This window comes from Podarcis tiliguerta (genome assembly GCF_965153285.1).
Source record: "Podarcis tiliguerta genome assembly, chromosome: 12".
NCBI classification, from domain to species: Eukaryota; Metazoa; Chordata; class Lepidosauria; order Squamata; family Lacertidae; genus Podarcis; species Podarcis tiliguerta.
This window is the reverse complement of record NC_139545.1, coordinates 21,271,002-21,292,403: the sequence shown is the minus strand read 5'-3', so window position 1 is coordinate 21,292,403 and position 21,402 is coordinate 21,271,002. Positions and strand designations below refer to the sequence as shown.

Genomic DNA, 21,402 nt, shown 5'->3' with positions numbered 1-21,402 from the left:
GTACAGTTGGAATATTATTGCTGGAATGTTCCTATTAGATAACTGAATTCAGGGCCATCTTAAGCATTTCTGGCGCTGTGGTGTAAAGATCCCTCTAGCCCCTTCCCTTTTTTTAGGGTGCTGACAACACGCTTACACATTATTTCTGCTTGGGGAAAAAAAACAGGAAACATAAACAAACTTTTTTAGTTGCTCATTTATTAACAATGCACATATACGGTATACGACACCACCACATTGATTTGGGCAGATTTAAGACAAATTATCTTATTATGTAACACCTTGTTTTTAACAATGCGGATTTCTTTTTAAATTCAGAATACCTGAGTTATTCATGTAAAATAGTTTGATACAGTACATTGTATGGTATAGTTTTTCCTCACATTCTAAGGTTCTCCTAACACCTTAATCCTTTGCTTTAATAAGGGAGACCTTAAAACAATGTGCAAACGTATTTTAAAATAATTGAAATTTGAAATCCACTACATCAAGCCAGCTCTCAAAAAATTAACACATACTGTATGCTTCAAATACCAGTTAAGAGATTTTGCGTACTATTGATCAGATAACGTTGTTAACATCAGTAGAATTCACAACAAGAAAAATGCTTGCCCCTAGCACATTTCGCAGCTTCAGACTGTCCCTGAAAACAATACATTGGTCAGTCTGAACCATGTCAAGTAAACTATGGAAGTAGATATCCACAACACAAACTGTGCTTGTACTTTCTTTTCAAGTCTGAATTCCATAATGGGTACAATCTGAGGGAGCCACTACTCCCAGCCTGTGAAAAGTAGTGGAACTTGGCTATCAGACATTTTGAAAATGTGATAGTTTACAGTACATTCTTGCAGCCCAATGCCAGGTTCCAGGCATTACAGTGGGTTGGACTAGATGACCCTTGGGTCCCTTCCAGCTTTACAATTCTAATATTTAATAAAAGGTCCTTACAACATAATGCAATTTAGTCCCATATGATTAAGCAATTATAAATAAATGAGCCCACCCCCCACTCTGAAAATAATGCACTCAGGTAAACTGGTTTGTGCAGATATTTTTGGGCAAGATACTTTGGTCATAACAACAGGCTACATCCAACTAAATCCTACTTAGGGCAGACCCTTTGAAATTAAAGTTTGGATTTTTAATTCATTTCAGTGAGTCTACTCTGAGTAGGACTAGCACCTGATGCAACTGTGTGTGTGTGTGTGTGTGTGTGTGTAGGAGGGCAAATGAGCGCTGAGAGCAAATCTAAAAAGGATGGGACAGCTGCATATTCCTGCAATGCAGAGGGTTGGACTAGATGATCCTCAGGGTTCCTTCCAACCCTACAATACTATAATTCTAGGGCAGGAATGTCCAATATGTCAACCTGGTCCCTACCGTCCACTAGTGGGCGTTTCAGGATTCTAGGTGGGCAGTTGGAGGTTCTACGGCACAAGCTGAATCCTCCTTCCATCGAGCACTGGTGGGTGGTAAGGAAATTTTACTATCAAGAAAGATGCATTAGTGAGCGGTAGGTATAAAAAGGTTTATTACCCCTGGTCTAGCCACTACACTGCACTTGTTCTCTGGTTTTTATATTTTGAGCCAGAGTATATTTGTTTTGGGATGCGGGTGGTGCTGTGGATTAAACCACAGAGCCTAGGGCTTGCTGATCAGAAGGTCGGCGGTTCAAATCCCCGCAACAGGGTGAGCTCCCGTTGCTCGGTCCCTGCTCCTGCCAACCTAGCAGTTCAAAAGCACGTCAAAGTGCAAGCAGATAAATAGGTACTGCTCCTGCGGGAAGGTAAAGGGTGTTTCCATTTGCTTCTCTGGTTCGCCAGAAGCTGCTTAGTCATCCTGGCCACATGACCCCAGAAGCTGTACACCGGCTCCCTTGGCCAATAAAGTGAGATGAGCTCTGCAACCCCAGAGTCCTCCACGACTGGACCTAATGGTCAGGGGTCCCTTTACCTTTACCTGTTTTTGTTTAGCAGTTGTCAGAAATCTGTTTTGGCTCTAAGTATTGTGAGAGATCAAAATAATTTTGGGTACCGCCTGCACCGAAGATGCAAGAAGAAGACATCTCTTAAAATTGTTCCATTTGAATATCATCCTTCATTTGAAAATGCAAAACTGTACAGGCACGTATCATCTATTTCAGTTAATTGCCATTGTGATTACTGCAGAAAGCATCTACTGTGTTCGTGGCATTAACACTAACTGTAAAGCATCTGAAATGGAAACAAGTGCTAAAGTGATGGGAAATGGTCTTAAAATGAGCTATGTAGGAAAGGGGAAATGGAACCGCTTGACAAGTAACAGCTTCCACAAATGGATGCTACTAGTTTTCTAGCTACAAAAATAGTTGCATTCCTATACCATACATTTCCAGCTGTATCTTGAAGACCATCTTTTGGTCAAAGACTTGCTTGTTCTTACTTCAGTTCATCATCAATAAATTTCACTTTTCCCTGCTTCTGCCAAATTTGTTCTACCTTCTCGTTTAATAATGGAATGTAGGATGGGGGGGGGGAATCTGTTGCTTATGTTTTTATCACCCAGAGATCCATTTTTAAAGAATGAAAGAAGTCCAGCATTTTCCTTCTTATCTGGGGTGCATTATCACAATGCTGTCCTGTTCTAATAATTTGTTGCTGAAAGAAGGTAAAGAAAAGGGGAAACTTTTAACATATCTCTCCAAAGAGCTGAAACTGACTCTAGAAATCTGAATCACTAGAGAATAATTTGCTATGCTCCATAAGGGTACATAGCAATGACAGTTTCAGTTAATCACTCGCCATTGAAACCAAGAATTAGAGGCAAATTAGGGGGGTTCTTGTAAATATAGTTTGTTGTTTTAATAGCACGGCAAACTTGTCTCTTCTCATGATATGCCTTGGGTAATTCTTTTCAGAGTTGATTGGTGGTTGTTGTTTTTTTAAAAAAGCATGAAATGCTTCCTGCAAGACTTAGTCACACAATGGAAATCACAGCCAACAACTTATTGCGGCAAAAATATAAACCTTGCTATTCTTCTGGCACATTGCTACTGTCACCGTTGGGAAATTATGGTACTCAGCCCATTTTGATTTCCTGACAAGAGAATACAGAGTTTTCCCCAAGTTATTTCTGCTTGCATGTAATTAAAATAGACATAATCATAACAATTACCCAAATGACAATATTTTTTTCCTAGAAATTCAGTTAAGGATAAGAATTCATGCAAGGGCAGTCTTTAGTACTTTAGTACTACAGTTGCTAGATTTCCAGTCATTAAAGCTTAACACATTATTGCTGATCACAGCAAAATGATTATCTTTTAATTTCCAAATTATTGTACGTACTAGTTTGCGTGGTGGTTCAGTTTTTTACAGTTCATTTACCATGGCTAATCTGCGGCTTCCAGCAACAGTTTGTAAATGGCACAATTAACAAAGAAGACACAATAAGAGAATAGATTGCTTTAGAGATTGGTCACTTGCTGATACTCAGGCTTCAGAAATATACACCAAACAAGACTTTCTAGGTGTTAAGGATCTCAGTGCTTCAGAGTGAGCTCATACCTTTCTGAAAGTGGACTTCAAGCTCTAAATTAGATGCCAAGCAAAGACATTTTTGTTCACTAAGGCCTTTGGTAACTAAGTTGGCCTCTACACTGCTTCTCATCATTTAATAGAGTGTTGTGGGATTTGTCCCTTTTATTTTGTTACCCTATAAGCATTTTTAGGTGTTTTGTACTGAAAATTGTTTTAATTTTTTTCTGGCTTTTCATTGTTTTTATCTGTTTGTATTTTATCTGTTTTTAATCTGTTGGGAGCTGCCCAGAGTGGCTGGGGAAACCCAGCTGGATGGACAGGGTTCAAATAATGAGTAAGAATTGTTGTTGTTGTTGTTGTTATATCATCACTTTTTGTACAAAGTGATTAACAAATGTAATTAGTTGTAATTAAAATTCAAGGCCTTGTGCTCAGTTTTTTTTATTGAGGATTTTTGTATGGCCACAGCAATTAAATATTTAGCACATGCCCTAGGGAAGTCCAGCGGAAGTTGATGGAACAGCTCTGGGTGTTGACTTGACTCTTATTGTATTTTTAAAATCCCTTTTATCCTATTCTCCTTCCTCCACGGGGGTTGATTCCAACAATTTTTATCCATTGCACAAACAAGTTTTGTATCATATTGAAAATGTATGTGGATTGTGCAGGAAATACATCCCCGCTAGATTCAAAACCACAGAAACTGCTTCCCTTAAAGATGTTCACTTTATTTCTGCCCATTTTAACTTGCAGTAACTTTACTGCATATAACCTCAATGGCAACACACTTCAGAACCAAGAGGTTCACAACTTGCTAGCTGGAAAATACTGGTCAATTTATTTTTCTCTCCCTGCTATTTCCCACCTGTTATTTGAATGTGCCCCAAACAACTGTGTAGGTCTCTTGACTCCTGCATTTACTGTAAATGATACATTTTAATAACAGTTTAGCAAACCGAGTCTGACATCACTGCTTACCATTATCTAAATGTAGCCACAGCGACAATGTAAATTACCCTTTAAGACCTTATTCTGAATGCATAGTTGTGAGTACTTTGCAGTTTGGGGCTTGGGCATCCCTTGTACATTTGAGCGCAGCCAAGGGAGAATTTGGAAAATTCGCTTCAAAGGTGGTACTACAAGGGCTGGGTGTTACTTTTAAAGGAAGCAGGACATGAAAGGATATTTCCATTTATTGGGAGGCAGTGTTTCACGTAGCTAGCACTTAACCGTCTATTTTTGGGGGGTAAGGTGTAATGGGATTCAGCAGACAAGAGGTGTTATATGGCCTGGGTGTTCTGCTGTTTTCCTGGAATGTGGCTAATCCAGCTCACTCTCAGGATGTCTGGGTCAGTTTCTAATTTGCAGAAAGCTAGTTTATCAGAAGTGTACTGCATTACAGATTTATCACAGACTGTCTACAGACAGCTGTTTCCAGATGCCTGGAGGTAGTGTTTGGAGACCTCCCTTGCATGAGAAGACAGGCTCCGGCACATTGAGTGGACAAGAGCAATAGTGGGTCCAACGGTCAAGAAAGCGGTTACTGCATATGCTGTAGAGGGAAACGCAGAGGGAAATGAGGGACTAGGTAGCAGTGTGTGTGTGTGGCTGTTGGATGCATTGGCAATGGGCCAAGCATGTGCAATCCCACACACCCTACTCATGTTCTTTGAATGAATAGGTGTGGCATCTAAACCCCCTATAGTTATTGCTCATGAGTCCACATTTGCTTATTGTGTTCCATTACCATCCCTTATCAGGGACACGGGTGGCACTGTGGGTTAAACCACAGAGCCTAGGACTTGCCAATCAGAAGGTCGGCGGTTCGAATCCCCATGATGGGGTGTGCTCCCGTTGCTCGGTCCCTGCTCCTGCCAGTTCGAAAGCACATCAAAGTGCAAGTGGATAAATAGGTACCGCTCTGGCAGGAAGGTAAACGGCATTTCCGTGCACTGCTCTGGTTCACCAGAAGCACCTTAGTCATGCTGGCCACATGACCCAGAAGCCGGCTCCCTCGGCCAATAAAGCGAGATGAGCACCGCAACCCCAGAGTCGGCCACGACTGGACCTAATGGTCAGGGGCCCCTTTACCTTTTTACCATCCCTTATCAAGTAGGCTTTGTTATAGGTGCCTTTTTGGGGAGGGGGGGAATCCAGTAAAATCGTGTTGTGCAATGTAATTAATATTTTTTGGGGTGGGGTTGAAGTCCAGATTCAACCAGGGTCTGCCAACTTCCACTCCAACTTCAATAAATTCCATAATAAATGCACTCAGGTTGTCCCTAATGGCTCACAGTAAAACTTCAACAGAATATGTTCTCTGTAGCTGACGAAGGAAGCCTACTACTATAGTTTTGTAGATCCTCATCCCTCAGGGGAAAAGGGTGGCCAGATGGCTGACTCAAGAGTATTATAGAAGAAGTGTCCAAAAGTTAATCTAATTTTTCAATCAACCTCCAGTCACTTTTCATAATATGTTTTGCAAAGACCAATTAGAAGACAAACAAACCCATGTGTTCATTTTTCACACAGAATTCTAATGATCTCTCTCTCTCTCTAACATTTATTTCTTACCTCAGTTACTAGATAGTTTAATTTACTTGGCAAATACATTTTTTTAAAGTGTGGGCAGACCATATATGCAAGCAATTAGTCTGCTGCCTCCTTTTTTTTTCTACTGTTTTTTTTTTAAAAATATGAACATACATTAAAACCATTTTATTTAAACACAAACCCAAAAGGTATCAAACAAATTGAGCTCAAATATGAAGGTAACAATTTTCAGAGCCAGTGTGGTGTAGTGGTTAAGAGCGGTAGTCTTGTAATCTGGGGAACCGGGTTCGAGTCTCTGCTCCTCCACATGCAGCTGCTGGGTGACCTTGGGCTAGTCACACTTCTCTGAAGTCTCTCAGCCCCACTCACCTCACAGAGTGTTTGTTGTGGGGGAGGAAGGGAAAGGAGAATGTTAGCCGCTTTGAGACTCCTTAAAGGGAGTGAAAGGCGGGATATCAAATCCAAACTCTTCTTCTTCTTCTTCATAATGATCAGTTGCATCTTAGCCCTGGGTGCTATTCTACAGAGTTTTTTTCAGAGTAGACCCACCGAACTTAACAGGCCTAAATTAGTAATGTTCCTACAAAAAACATATTTGAATACTACCCAGCACCTCTACAGTGGTACCTCAGGTTAAGTACTTAATTCGTTCCAGAGGTCCATTCTTAACCTGAAAATGTTCTTAACCTGAAGCACCATTTTAGCTAATGGGGCCTCCCGCTGCTGCCGCACCGCCAGAGCATGATTTCTGTTCTCATCCTGAAGCAAAGTTTTTAACCCGAGGTACTATTTCTGGGTTAGCGGAGTCTGTAACCTGAAGCATTTGTAATCTGAAGTGTATGTAACCCGAGGTACCACTGTAGTTTCTCTCCATTCATTGTGCCTGACTACTTTCATGTTAAAACAAAAAAGTACCGTACTTATTGTCTAGGAGATGTCAGTGGAGAAAACCCCTTCCAGGTTCACAGGCAGTGTGCTGCTGGATACCAATAGCACATCCTTGGAGTCAGTGCCGGATTTATGTATGGTCAGGCCTGTGTGATCCACAACATCTGGAGGGCACCCCATTAGCTACAGTACTTCTGGGTTACATGGTAGAGAAGGGAAAACATTGGCTGATGGGGTGAAGTGATGGAGTCTGTATCTCATTACACTCTCAAGGGTGAATGGGGGAGAAGGCTGCAGACATTCAAATGAGGGCCTGTTAGATGCTATGCAGGTTTCAGGTTGCACCTAGAATTGCTGGGAAGAAGGAACCTACAATGGCTGATGCCCCACATTTGAAAATATAAAACCCACCTGTTAACTAGGTCTGTCTCTATCCTCAGATCTTAAATCTATCTGCCTTGCTACATTTCAACCTCCTCCTTTTTCTGTAAAGCTCTTCCCAGCTCAGGCTTTATTGCTGTGCCAGGGCTCGCTCTAAAGTGAAGCCATTTGTTCAACATTTGAGTGGCTGATTGCTCAGAGCAATCCTGCAAACACAAAGACAGCCTCACACAGCGGTCTGCAATACAGTATTTCATGATGAATCCATTATCTCTCCAGACCAGGCTGCCTGCCTTTAACAATGACACAGAGAAGGGATGGCGATGCTTTTTATTGGAGCAACTTCTGTCTGCCAGAGTACAACACTTCCCAGCAAATGTGGGTTTATTACGAGCTATATGTTGGGGTATCTCGTGATTCCACTTTGTATTTAAGGTTACAAGCATGTGTCCCGAGGTTTTGTGTGTGGTGATTTTAGGCAGAGCCCCTGTGCCTTTAAAGATGGTGCCTTTAAAGCATCAACATGCAGCAAGGCACCAACATTTAACTGAATGATCAGTTAGAGCTATCAAATAAAACATCTTATAATCTAAAAGATCTGTTTGAAATAGCTTTTCTAAGATGGTGCCCACCATAAAAACCATGTATACCATCTAAAAAATAGAAAAAGTAAGCTTCTTGTTTCACAAATACTGGTTTTAGCCATATGCAAATTTAATCAGCAATAGTGTAATCAAATAATTGACTAAAAGTCATATGTTTTAATAGCCAATGGCTGTTGTTAAAAATTGGTTTGCAGACCCAAAATGCAGTGTTGTGGGGAAAATGTCACATAATTTAAGACTCAGAGAAGAAGGTTGGAGTTGGCACCTACTGATTTTTCCACCATTCGTCCAAATTGTTTAAGCCCAGGTACAGGTACCCCTGGGGCTAATTCCCAGGTAAAGTAGCACAGGATTGCAGCTTAAGCAACTCTTGCCGAGGCCCATTAAATAAAAAATGGTGCTAAAAGAAAAATACTGCTTACTCTCTTACACGTTACATGAAAGTCCCATTGATTTCAGAGGGCCTTGGTTCCAAGTAAGCATTATTCCCAGGACGTTATTACAGCCTCAGACACCCTGCTTCCAAACAGCCACCCTTCATTCCTCCTGGGGATTAAATGTTGTTGCTGCTGCTATTTAAAACCTATAATACTGTAAAACATACACGCCATCTATTTTTAATAATATGACTGCCTAGTAAGTATGCCTGTCCGTGCTATTTTTCTTTCTCCAAAGGCTTTTAGGGCAAGTAGTGCAATAAATTACAGAGCATAAATAATCTATCATTATACAACCAATTCATAAATAACACATGGATTTTGACGTAAAAGACAGCATGGAATGTCTCACAAGGTAGCCTTTTTAAAGTATTGACAGCCGCAACAAAACTTTTAAAGTTTTTGATTCTTACTTTTGCAATATTTAGAAGCTTGTGTCATCGGCAGATGAAGTGAACGACAGGGAGGTGTGAAAAGAGATCACCCTAAGGCACTACCTGCATAGTATAATTTTAATTATTCTTTTGATACTGTAGTCTTCTACGTGAGATAATTGTTGTACACACAGGAAATGTGCTTAAGCTATGGGCACTTGGATATACCGAATTTTTCCGTGTATAAGACGATATATTTTCCTTAGAAATAATAGGCAAAAATTGTGGGTCATCTTATACACGGATACAGGCGGTTGGTGGCAGCAGCCAGCAGGAGATTGGCAGTGGTGATTGGGTGTGTGATTGGTTGCTGCTACAAGGCCTGCTGCCGATTGGGCAGCAATTGGGCGGGTTATTTAAGGCAGTGACAAGGTGTGCGTGCAATTGGCTGTGGTCGAGTGTGCAGGTGGGCTTTTGGCGGCGAGCGTGCTGACAATTGGTGGTCATGGTGATATGTGCAATTTGGCAATTCTCTCCACCTCCCCATTTTTTTATATTGCAGTCCCCAAAAATAGAGGTCATCTGGGGGCGAGTTATACATGGAAAACCACGGTATATATATATAAAGTTATAGCCCTCTCTAAAGGATTGCTTGTGAAATTATAAGGCGTGAATGATGAAAGCAGATCAAACATAAAAAGAGACAAAGGGAGACTCCAGCACAAAAATTCTCAGTTGGAATTCATATGCAGATGTTATGGGAAGTGAAGACGGGGGGGGGGGGGGGAGTTCATGTAAAGAAAGTTCCCTTCCCTCATGATTTTGGATGCTCCTGACCTGCCTCAGCAACCCCCCCCCCCCGCAATGCTCCATCTCACATAGAATCATAGAATCGGAAGGGACCATGAGGGTCATCTAGTCCAACCCCCTGCAATACAGGAATCTTTTCCCCAACTCTGGGCTCGAAGTCATGAATCTGAGATTAAGAGTCTCATGCTCTATTGACTGAGCTAACATAGTTCAATGGGAGCCCCAGATGCTTCAAAAAGGCTTTTCCAAAAGAGCAGGTGGCTGCAGAAAAGAAGCGTTGAGAGGAAATTTTCCTTCTGGGAACTTCCAGGCCCATTTTTAGCATCCAAGCCTGTATCTATCAGTCCATATCTGCCAGCTGTGGATAACACTTCTTCATCTGACAAAGTGGGTTCTGATCTACAAAAACTTTAAGATGAAAATTTTAAAGATGTCACAGGGCTCTGAATAATTTCAAGATATATTGTGGATAAATCAGAAGAACCGTATGTGTTCTAATGGAAATAAAGGTGTGCTTTACATAATATATTCATTGAATTGCTATGGATCTTTCTCTGCTTGGAAACAGAACTTACTGAAATTGGCTAGCTTCCCAGTGCATGGATGTATCATGACATATTGCTCCTGGTACCATTTTCAGGCATTTAAATACATAATTTCCTCTTCACCAATTTAATTTGTTAGAGATCATGGCAGCCTTTGTTATTTTGTATTTTTAAACTATTCCCCTTTCAGTTGCATGCAGTTAAAGACAGTTTTATTCTGTATTTTACGTATTTAATTTCTTCAGCGTTCCAGCTCAGGATTAAATATCATTTTCTTTAATGCTCTGTGCATTGTGCAGTGATGGGATCTAGCCAAATTACCAGTTAGTTGCATTCAGCAATCAACAGTAGTCAATAGACTCTTTATTCTTTGAATCACTATTAAAGGTGCATAGATATTTTCAAGCAGAATGAACAAAATGAGGGTAATGTACCCTTATAAATGTATAAGGGTAGAGTTCTCCATGCTGTAATTTGCTGAAGAACCAATATAACTTTGAGCAGAAGTTTAAAAAACTTGGTCTGTTAATGGATAGACTTTGTCATGCTCCCCAGACTTCAAGCCCAGGGGAGGCAAAAGACAGGAAGGAATAATCTCTTGAAGAGTCACCATCTTCTACTTTGAGACTTTCCAGGTCAGAGGCTATTGCTTAAACAGGTTCCTCTGCTTCTTAAGACTTTTTTCCAGGGCAGCCACTTTCATTTTCATTATTATTTATGCTGTTGTTGTTACTGTAGATTATCATTATCATTATATTTATTAATCACTCTTCAGTGACTTTGGGTCACCTGTTAACACAATGCTAAACAGTAAAACTAATTACAACAACCAATAGAAACAAACAAACTATACAAACAAGACAGGCATCAAGTACCTAAAACCCTTCAAATTAGGGGCTGGGTGAAAGGGAAAGCTTTTGCCTGGTTTCTAAAAATAAAAATTGTGCAAAGTGAGCCTTGCTGGAAAGAACATTCCACAAGCAGGGAGGCACCGCTAAAAAGGCCTGCTTTTATGTTATCACCCTCTGGACCTCCCATGGAAGGAGCACACAGAGGAGGGCCTCAGAATACAATCATAGCGTACAGATTGTTTAACAAAAAGAGATTGTTGATTCCTTGAGGAATGTTGGTCCTGAGGTGCATGTGCCTTTAAAGCATTTTAAATTGAGCCTGAAACTAACTGATAGCAGTTCATGTTGGGATACTGCCAGGGAGACAAAGTCCATCATGGCCCCCAAGCCACCTCCGGGCGTCCATCGATCTCCCGTAGACACGCAGTATCAGCAATTAGCGACACGAGCTCCAGAAATAGCTTGCCACATTCCAGAGCTGATGCACGCTCTATCAGCAGAATTCACACAGCGAAAGATGCACGCAGGAGAGCATTATTTACAAGTTTATTCAGCATTGGTCAGAACAAAGAAAACATGACTGCCTGCTTCGGTGTCTCAGGCACAGAGAGAGAAACGAAAGCAATAGACAAAACATAAACTTCCTGTGAACAGGAAATACGCAGACTCTGTGACTCACAAAGCCTGCTCCCTTTTAAGGTGGAACGGAAATATCCTAACAGTTCAGTCATGCCAGAATTGGTGTTATCTGTTCGGACCATCCTGTCCCGGTCAACAATTTGGCTGCAGTTTCTGAACCATTTTCAAAGGCAGCCCCACATATAATACGTTTCGGTAAATTGCAGCATCATACAATGCAAGGCAACAATCCTTTAAGGCAGGGGTGGGGAAAAAGATATTTATCTCTCCTTCCCTGAAGGGCCAACTATAAGGTAAGGTAAAGGACCTCTGGATGATTAAGTCTAGTCAAATTTGATTATTGGGTGCAGTGCTCATCTTGCTTTCAGGCTGAGGGAGCCAGCACTTGTTTGCAGACAGTGTTTCCAGGTCATGTTACTAGCATGACTGAACCGCTTTTAGTGCAATGGGACATGGTGACGGGAGCCAAAGCACACAGAAATGCCATTTACTTCCCACCAGGGGACGTGGGTGGTGCTGTGGTCTAAACCACTGAGCCCCTTGGGCTTGCCACTCAGGTGGTCAGGTAAGCTCCCCTTGCTCTGTCCCAGCTCCTGCCAACCTAGCAATTCGAAAGGATGCCAGTGCAAGTAGATAAATAGGTACTGCTCTGACGGGAAGGTAAGCGGCGTTTCCGCGTGCTCTGTCTTCCATCACTGTATCCCGTTGCACCAGAAGCAGTTTAGTCATGCTGGCCACATGACCCATAAAGCTGTCTGTGGACAAACGCCGGCTCCCTCGGCCTGAAAGCGAGATGAGCGCTGCAACCCCATAGTTGCCTTTGACTGGACTTAACCATCCAGGGATCCTTTACCTTTTTTTCTTTTTTTAACCTTCCCACCACAGCAGTACCTATATATCTACTGGCACTGATATGCTTTCAAAGGGAAAGGTACTGCACAAGCAGGATTGAACTCCCCACACATCAGCTAGTGCACAGCTAGTGGTGGTTCAAACCTGCTTTCTTTAGGGTTTAAGTGTACCAGTCAATTACATTTTATTTTATTTTTTGCACCAGCTTGTACTGATGACAGCATGCTATTTGATTCTTTTGAATTCCTGGCTTATTTAAAATGCTTATGTATTATATGTTTAATAGGCACTAATTGGTATTCCTTGATAATGCTCTGCAGTTCAATTAATTAATAATTCGTTAGTTTCAGAAGTGTTTCATGACTTACATTTAATAACAGTTTAATAACTGCTTAATTTTACTGTGCACATTACCACTAATAGAAAAAGTGCTGTAATAGCTGTTGTCCATAGTTGTCTGTGCTCTGGTAAAGATTACAGTAGGCAGGTTTCTGTGATAATGATACACATGCACACATAATTTTATCGGTATGCCGCCTTTCACCAATTAAAATCATGCTCAAGGAGGCTTACAACATGAAAAATAATACACAATTACAAACATAACAAAAGTAGTCGTAAACAATAAAAACCCATCAAAAAGTACACAAATTGAAACAGTCCACATAAATCACATCTAAAATAAAGATACCAAATAATAATAATAATAATAATAATAATAATAATAATAATATCAATAACAGCGACAATCTGCCTGCCCTCAACAAAAATCCCTAAACAATACCCCAGCCCAAAAGTCTGTTCAGCAGACTCCGCTTTTGCAGCTGGAGTCAGTCAGGGCTCTGTCCTCCCAGGCCAGGTGGAAAAAGGCCTGCAAGACAGGAAGCAGGTCTTCCAGGACTCACAGCCAAGATGATACACAGAGCTTCATGTTAAGGTATTCAACTTTTTTTAATTGTGTAATGGTACAAATGGTGGGAAAAGTTAAGCCCTATTTTAGTGTTATGTCTTAGATGGGCTACATTATGAAGAGGCATCTGTGTATGGATTTCAGGCTGTGAATACATTGTATAAATTAATCAAACTTGAATATAAAAAGATTGTATCATTGCAATGCATTAGTACTGATCAGGGCAACAAAATTGCCCACAAAAGTAAAACAATTGCATAAAAACAGCATATAAAAGCTTTCTAAAATGAGGGTATGCTATGGGGAAAAAACATATGCCTAGCAAGGTAATGGCTTGCCAGAACAGAATGGTTTTAACCAGCCAACAGAAAACAGGAAGGGAGGGAACTAAATGATATCATGGGGTAAGTACTGCACATTCTGGGACACTCTAGCAGCATATCTCTCCAATAGATTTTAGGGGCTGGTCACAGTAGGAGGTAGCCTCAATCCAAGCCATTTCAGGCTCTGAATATAATCTCACCAACATTCAGAATGCTGCATTGTAACACGGTGCCCAACAAAATTCTTGTAGCTGCATTCTTGACCAAATGAAGTTTCCAAAAATTTCCTCAAAGTAGTTCCGTGCAGACTGCATCAAGGTAATCCAATCTGGATGTAACTAAAACATGTGTAACTGTGGCTAGGTCTGATCTTCTCAGGAATGAGCACAGCTAGTGCACTGGCATGTACTGGGCAAAGGCAATCCTGGCCACAGCTGCTACCGCAAAATTGGATCCAGGAGGACCGCCAAACTTTTACAATGGAAGTGCTGTTGTTTTGTTGTTTAGTCGTTCAGTCGTGTCCGACTCTTCGTGACCCCATGGACCAGAGCACGCCAGGCACTTCTGTCTTCCACTGCCACCCGCAGTTTGGTCAGAAATGGAAGTGCTACCCCACCCAAAAGCAGCTGAATCCCTCTTCCTCCTGAACAGTAACACCTCTGTCTGGATTAAGCTTCAGTTTATTAGCCTTCATCCAGCCTAATTCTTCCTCTAGGTTGTGGGACTGCAATGTCCGTCATCCCTGATCATTGGCCATTTTGGCTAGGGCTGATGGGAATTGGAGTCCATCAATGTCCAGAGAGTACCATGTTGGCTACTCCTGCAATACTACATTATAAACAAATGAAAACTTTTAATATAGTGTGTTAATTTATGGTTAGGGGAGAGTGGATTTTTTTTTTTTTAAAATTAGTGTTCTTTTGATGTTGATTTTATCTTAGTTTTTTTTTATTTCTACTCCCCTTTCCCAGCCAATATAGCTTTTTGGTCTAATCCATTAAAATAAATCTTAAAGCAGTAGAATCGCTGTAGAAATGAAACCGCAGACACTAACAACCAATCTGATCTGTAACCCATTTGCCTCATTCCCCTTAATTAGCTAGCTCCTGAGCATACAAACAAGACTCCCATTCCAGACCTCCAAGAAATATTGCCACTTTTAAAACAGTCCGTACATGATACAAAGTACTTTTTAAGGGCTGTGGGAATTAATTACACTTGCATCCTGTTGCATGGAAAGATAGGATGTGAATTTTCACTAAGTGGATTTTTGTTTTGATATTTTTGTTGCTTTGATCCTTTTCTGCATTCAAGACCCATCTCTTCTCTACACAATTACCCTACTTCCATGGCTGCTTCTTGAGTTGTAACTAATCAGAGCCACAGAAAATTGCTTTATGAAAGCTACATGCGGACTTTTTATACTAATCAACCTAATTAGGCAAATTCTAATTTAAAACCACAGGTCTTATTGCTGTTCTTATTGAAGTCAGTGGCGAAGCTTCCACTAGACACCTTTAATAACTCACAACATCAAATACACTTTCAGCTTGTTAATTAGGAATTTATTATCATTCCAACGTTGTTATATTATTCAGATATGATTCATATACCCAGTACTTTAATTATTAGAGAAGGTGTGCGGATGACCCTATGCAAATAGTTTCTAGGTACAGAAGGCAAAAGGGATAGAATGGGTTCCTGCTCTGCTGTCACAACCCAAATCTGTGTACTTGTGTCTGAGCAACAGTCATGTACTCACCTACCTGGGAATCATCTCCATTGTACCCAGTGGAACTTATTTCTGAGTAGACATGTAGGTATGACCTGATCAAACAGGTGTGCTGCATTTAGATCAGCTTAATACATTGCAGTACCATTACAAAAGCATTCAAAATTCATTGCGGTATTTTAGATGCAAAGTTTGTTTAGTGGCGTGATTTATTTATTTTTCAAAAAAATATTTTAAATAGGTGGCATAATGATGATGTACATGCAGCAAAGTGAAAATAAAAGTCGAGACTTGCAGGGGAGATAGGGTGGGTTCACTCTGCGTTTTTCACTCCCAGTTTGCAAGATTCATATTACGTTACAGCAGCTTCAGCCCAAAGGGTAGAATCTGTTCACTTTACATTGCAGCGATACCTGTTTGAAAGGTAGCTCCTGGGTTCACTTTACATGACTACAGCTCCAGTTTGTAAGGGTAGCCCCAAGATTCCCTTTAGGTTACTGCAGCTCAGCTGTGTCAGAGGTGAAGTGCAGCATCTGCAGCCCTGTCACCCAGAAAAATCCCTTCCTTCCTTAGCAGTCTAGTACAGAGAGGGCACCACCATCCTTCTCAGGGTGGTGTGTGAGGGCAGTGCATAGTAAAGGACCACAAGATCCACGATCCACTGGAACTACATGGATTCAGCCAACAAGTCATTCAACTCCAACATCTCACTGATGTTGTTGGTGATCTGCATTGGACACTTAACATCTTGTGGGCCCATTCATCCCTCAGCCCAGTGTCCCCAGCCTAAGCTGTTTCAGCTTTTGGGGTTGACATGAGAGGTGTGTGAGAGGAAGACTCCACACTCTGCCATGCGCCACTCTTACCCTTACTGCAGGCTTCCCCAACCTCGGCCCTCCAGATGTTTTGAGACTACAATTCCCATCATCCCTGACCACTGGTCCTGCTAGCTAGGGATCATGGGAGTTGTAGGCCAAAAACATATGGAGGGCTGAGGATGGGGAAGCCTGCCTTACTGCTTTTCTTCTCTGAGCTTGCCTCACCCAACTCACCTTGGAACGGACTTAAGTTGGTCTCTTCCAGAGTAGAGGACTTTGGATCACCTGGGCTCGAGAGCCCAATCTGGAGTGGGTGGAGTGGATTGTGTTTAGGGCCCCTCTGACCCTCCTCAGGGATAGCTCTGCCTGTGCAGATGCATTCTAAAGCGGCTGGTGGTGTAGTGCCATGAAATCGTCCCCCTGCTCACCTGCTTACTGCAATACAGGCAGGTGTCATAGCTGGATCTGCTGCCACTCCAAGGAGATCCCAAACCACACACTGCTGCTTCTGTGAGGACCAAGAATCTCTGCCTTTATTCTGGTTGGCCCGCAGGATATGTGGAGGAGGGGCTGTTATCAGAGGTAGTTTTTCCTTTGCAGGGTGTGCTCCTCCTCTGCACCAGAATGCTGCCCCCTCTTTCAGGGAACTGCGAGGAGGGCTGTTCGAGAGATCCCTCTACTCAATTAAAGTGTCCACCAGATCTCTGTAATCAAAACTTCTCAGTCTCTATATCTAATAAACTGACGTCCCCTCCAGTTTCAGTCAGAGGAGCTGCCAGTGGCAAACAACAACAATTTATTATTTGTACCCCGCCCATCTGGCTGGGTTTCCCCAGCCACTCTGGGCGGCTTCCAACAAAGATTAAAAATACATTTAAATGTCACACATTAAAAACTTTCCTGAACAGGGCTGCCTTCAGATATCTTCTAAATGTCAGGTAGTTGTTTATCTCCTTGACATCTGATGGTAGGGCGTTCCACAGGGCGCCACTACCGAGAAGGCCCTCTGCCTGGTTCCCTGTAGCTTTGCTTCTCGCAATCAGGGAACCGCCAGAAGGCCCTTGGCGCTGGACCTCAGGGTCTGGGCAGAATGGGTCTGGACGCTCCTTCAGGTATACTGGGCCGAGGCCGTTTAGGGCTTTAAAGGTCAACACACTTTAAAGATCAACTGCTGCATGGACTACAAAAAGAGCTGGAGGAGAAGTGGACTTGCTCTTGCTAACCCCATTAACCTCAGAGTATGGGGTAACCTGCCACTGCATACCATTGCTCCTCATGTCTACAGCAGTGAAAGTGCATTTCAGTTAGGTTGTGGTAGGGAACTCAAACGGCCTAGGGCAGTAGTGGCAAACCTTTTAGAGACCGAGTGCCCAAACTGCAACCAAAAACCTGCTAATTTTTTGCAAAGTGCCAACACGGCAAAGTTGTTGAGGTTTTTTGGGGGTGGGGATTGCGCAGGGATCTGGATCTTTTTTAGGGGGGTGTGTGCAGAAAATAACTAACACCGTTAAAAACGCTGCAAATCACTTGCATCAGCACAGCAAACATGTGTCTACAACTCACCAACAGCACACTGCCAGCTGGTTTGTGGATGCAGAACTTCAAACAATGCATACTCTATGGAACGCTTACTGCTTGCAGCAGCATGCCCCCCCTGCAAAAACTCCCCCTGGCACCACTGCAGACAGAGCACTCTCTAAGGAGCACTTCCTGCCTGCACTGGCATGGGGGGGAGCAGGTGGCCACTGTGCCTGCTGGGCCAATGGCTTGCATGCCCACAGAGAGCGCTCTGAGAGCCAGTGTGGTGTAGTGGTTAAGAGCGGTAGATTCGTAATCTGGGGAACCGGGTTCGCGTCTCCGCTCCTCCACATGCAGCCGCTGGGTGACCTTGGGCCAGTCACACTTCTTTGAAGTCTCTCAGCCCCACTCACCTCACAGAGTGTTTGTTGTGGGGGAGGAAGGGAAAGGAGAATGTTAGCCGCTTTGAGACTCCTTCGGGTAGTGATAAAGCAGGATATCAAATCCAAAATCTTCCTCCTCCTCCTCCTCCTCCTCCTCCTCCTCCTCCTCCTCTTCTTCTGGCATGCATGCCATAGGTTCGCCACCACTGCCCTATGGCAATGCTTGTGCCTTTGCCCCCACCTCTGCCATTGAAGCTGCCACACAGCTTGCTATTAGCAGCACCATGTATATATACCTGAAGATTAGGTGCAATAATGGATTGTTTACAATAGGAGAGTGTCTGTAGAATAATAATGATAGTAGTGATAAATGTGTATTGTGTGATTGTTATGCTTATAACAGTGAGTGTACGTAAAATAGCATTGCAGTCCAGTAGAACAGATGGGCGGGTGAGACACACACACACAAAGACACTAAGATTTAATAACAGAAATAATAATAGTAATGCAGACCACGGCTGATAAGTAGAAAAGAATTAAAAACTACATGAATACACTAAATTAACTTCTACTACAGTACAACAAGCAGTAATGTGTGTGTGGCTGTTTTTCCCTGTCACACACAGAGAGAATTTAATAATACACACAAAGAATTCAATAATAATGACGAGGCAGTCTATGACTAATAAATCAAATCACTTGAGACAGATTAAATAAAACAGACTGCACATGGAACTGAAAGTGAACTCCTCAGACCAGAGCTATTCTTAGGGGAAGAAAGATCACTGACAGACAGCAGGATTATATCAAAAGGAGCAGTAAGGATGTTAAGGTTGGTAAATAAGGGACTGGACTGGAACGACATAAACTGGTACTGGTAAAAAGGAACACATGGGCTAAAGAAAAGCCTGAAATGGTACCACCTTTAAAACATTAGTGGTTCACAGAGACAAATCTAGCATAGAACAAGAAGCACATGAAAGTGAAGTTACTTATTTACTTCAAGTCTTAAAGAACTGGGATTTGAGAGCCCTAGTTGAATAATTCTCTCTGATTGCAAGTTAGACCTGTCAGTCACAGAAGAACTTTCCCTTCTTTCCCCTCCCCCCACCCTGGCCTTTTCTTTATGTGGTAAGCTTACAGATATTCATTTCATTTTTAGCTGATGCTTGTCTGAAGTGGTTTTTTATATCTGAAACACAGAGGTGTCACAAAGTGCTTTCAGGTGCTGCTTTGACTCAGGCATATCAGGCACAGCCCTCTTTGCCTCAAACAATCCCAGATCCCCTCTGAAATTTCCTGATTCAGTTGGGGATTCGTCAGAATCCTCTGCATGACCCGATTGTGCAGCCCTGTCTAAGCCTATTGATAGAAGTTGCTCAGTGTACTTTAGTAATTTCATGGGAGAGACGCTCATTAAACATAATACACACACACACACACACACCCTTAAAAAAACACACCTGTTGCATTTCCTGTAGCTAACCATCGTTATGGGTACAAAAGTAAGAAATCTGCCATATAAGTGTACCCTGTAGTACCCTGTCTTCTTTTCATCAGATGTACCATACTTGGCTGTGAGGAATCAGGAGGCCTTTGTAACTGGCCAATATCTTTGTAAGAGACACGTCCACAAGAAGAAGAGACATGAAGCCATTGAGGGGCTGTCATATTTAATTCTGATTACTCTTTCTCATCTGCCACTATTCTAAATTATGTTGGAACAGTGCCAGATAGTTCTCTCATTGTCACTCTAATGGGATTTAGATTGGTTGTTCTGATTACACGTTCTCCTCCTCCTGTTTATGCTGTTTTAGATCTTGTAAGGGATGTATCAAATAACTATTTTAAGTGCTCCTTAGGGATAGAGCAGAACTGACAACATGCATGTGTGTGTTTTAAAAAGCAAACATATCACTCTTTTGTACTGTTGAATCATTGTGAAGCAGCTTTCTAAATGAAAGCAGATAAACACCACCATTTTGCCTTTGAATATCCAGCTGCAAAAATATCTATTCCACACACACACACACACACACACACACACACACACAGATATATATGCCACCCTTCCATGCAACTTGCAGGTTGAATAATTTAAAAAACAAAACAACAAAGCAACTTAAAAATCAGTATAAAAATAAAGCAATACAAAATGAAAAATAAACAATTGCATTTGCTTGCAACTGACAATACATCAGAACTGGTGCCAGCCTAGCTTCCCTGCAGTGAATATTCCATAAGCTATATAATGCATCATATTATATTACTTAGAGACGACTGTAATTAAACTGTATATAAATTATCAAAATAAATAAAACAACTAAGTGGGGTGCTATCTATGTACCTAATCTATCAATTTATCAGAATCATAAGAGTCAATGTCCAAGTACACATTGATTAATGAAAAGTAACCTGAAATGTGTAATTGTTACTGTAAAAGGTTTCTGACAAGATTTTATTGAAAGTCTTATTCTTCTAATGTTAAACTTGCCCGCAGGTGGTAATGTGAGGGTTGCCCTCCTTTCCTGTGAATCTGAGAGCCAAACTACATGTGATGCTCATGCAGCTTTACCTACTATATGAATGAATGAATGAATGAATGAATGAATAGCAGCTATATCAGAAAGGGGCTTATCGACAATGGAATTTCTGGAAGCGTGCAGAAAGGAATAAGTACTTAACTGGCAGTATATTCCACTGTATTTCTGGAAGTCACTTTTTATGTTGTGTGAAAGCTCATATATAATGTGGAAATTCATGGTTGGGGAAGAGTGAAAATGGAATAAACTTGGAACAGTACATTAGGATGCAGAGACCATGGTGAGGGCCAAAATACTTCTGGCAGCTACCTAGGTATATTTACCCCATATTTGAGTCAGTCTGGGAGAGAACTGCTTTCAAGTAAGGAGGCAGAAAGTGTGGAGTACATGTCTTTGCCCTACATACTCCTTTTCACATCTTCTCCCTCTTTATACAGTGAACAGGGTAGACATGTGGATACAATACCTATCAAGCTCCACTCATACTGTTGCATGGCACCCCAATTTCCAAGTGGTGCGAAATTCCAGGGGTTCCAAGTGCTTACTCAGGGTTCGTGTTTCCTTTTGGAAATGAGGCACAGCGGAGACTTTGGTGTCTTTATGAAATGTGGTTTATTTATACATATATACAACCTGAGCCTATGATGGAGGGGTTCACAGCATTAACACCCAACAAGGGTCTTGTTTCTCCCCATAGCCACCACCTTGGATTCAAACAG

General features: G+C 41.8%; 1 protein-coding gene across 2 annotated transcripts in view; it reads left to right on the top strand.

The window, feature by feature from the left end:
• The window catches only part of KCNH8 (potassium voltage-gated channel subfamily H member 8), a 149,450-nt gene that overhangs the window by 9,182 nt on the left and 118,866 nt on the right, over positions 1-21,402 (top strand). The gene's annotated exons all lie outside the window — the stretch shown is intronic.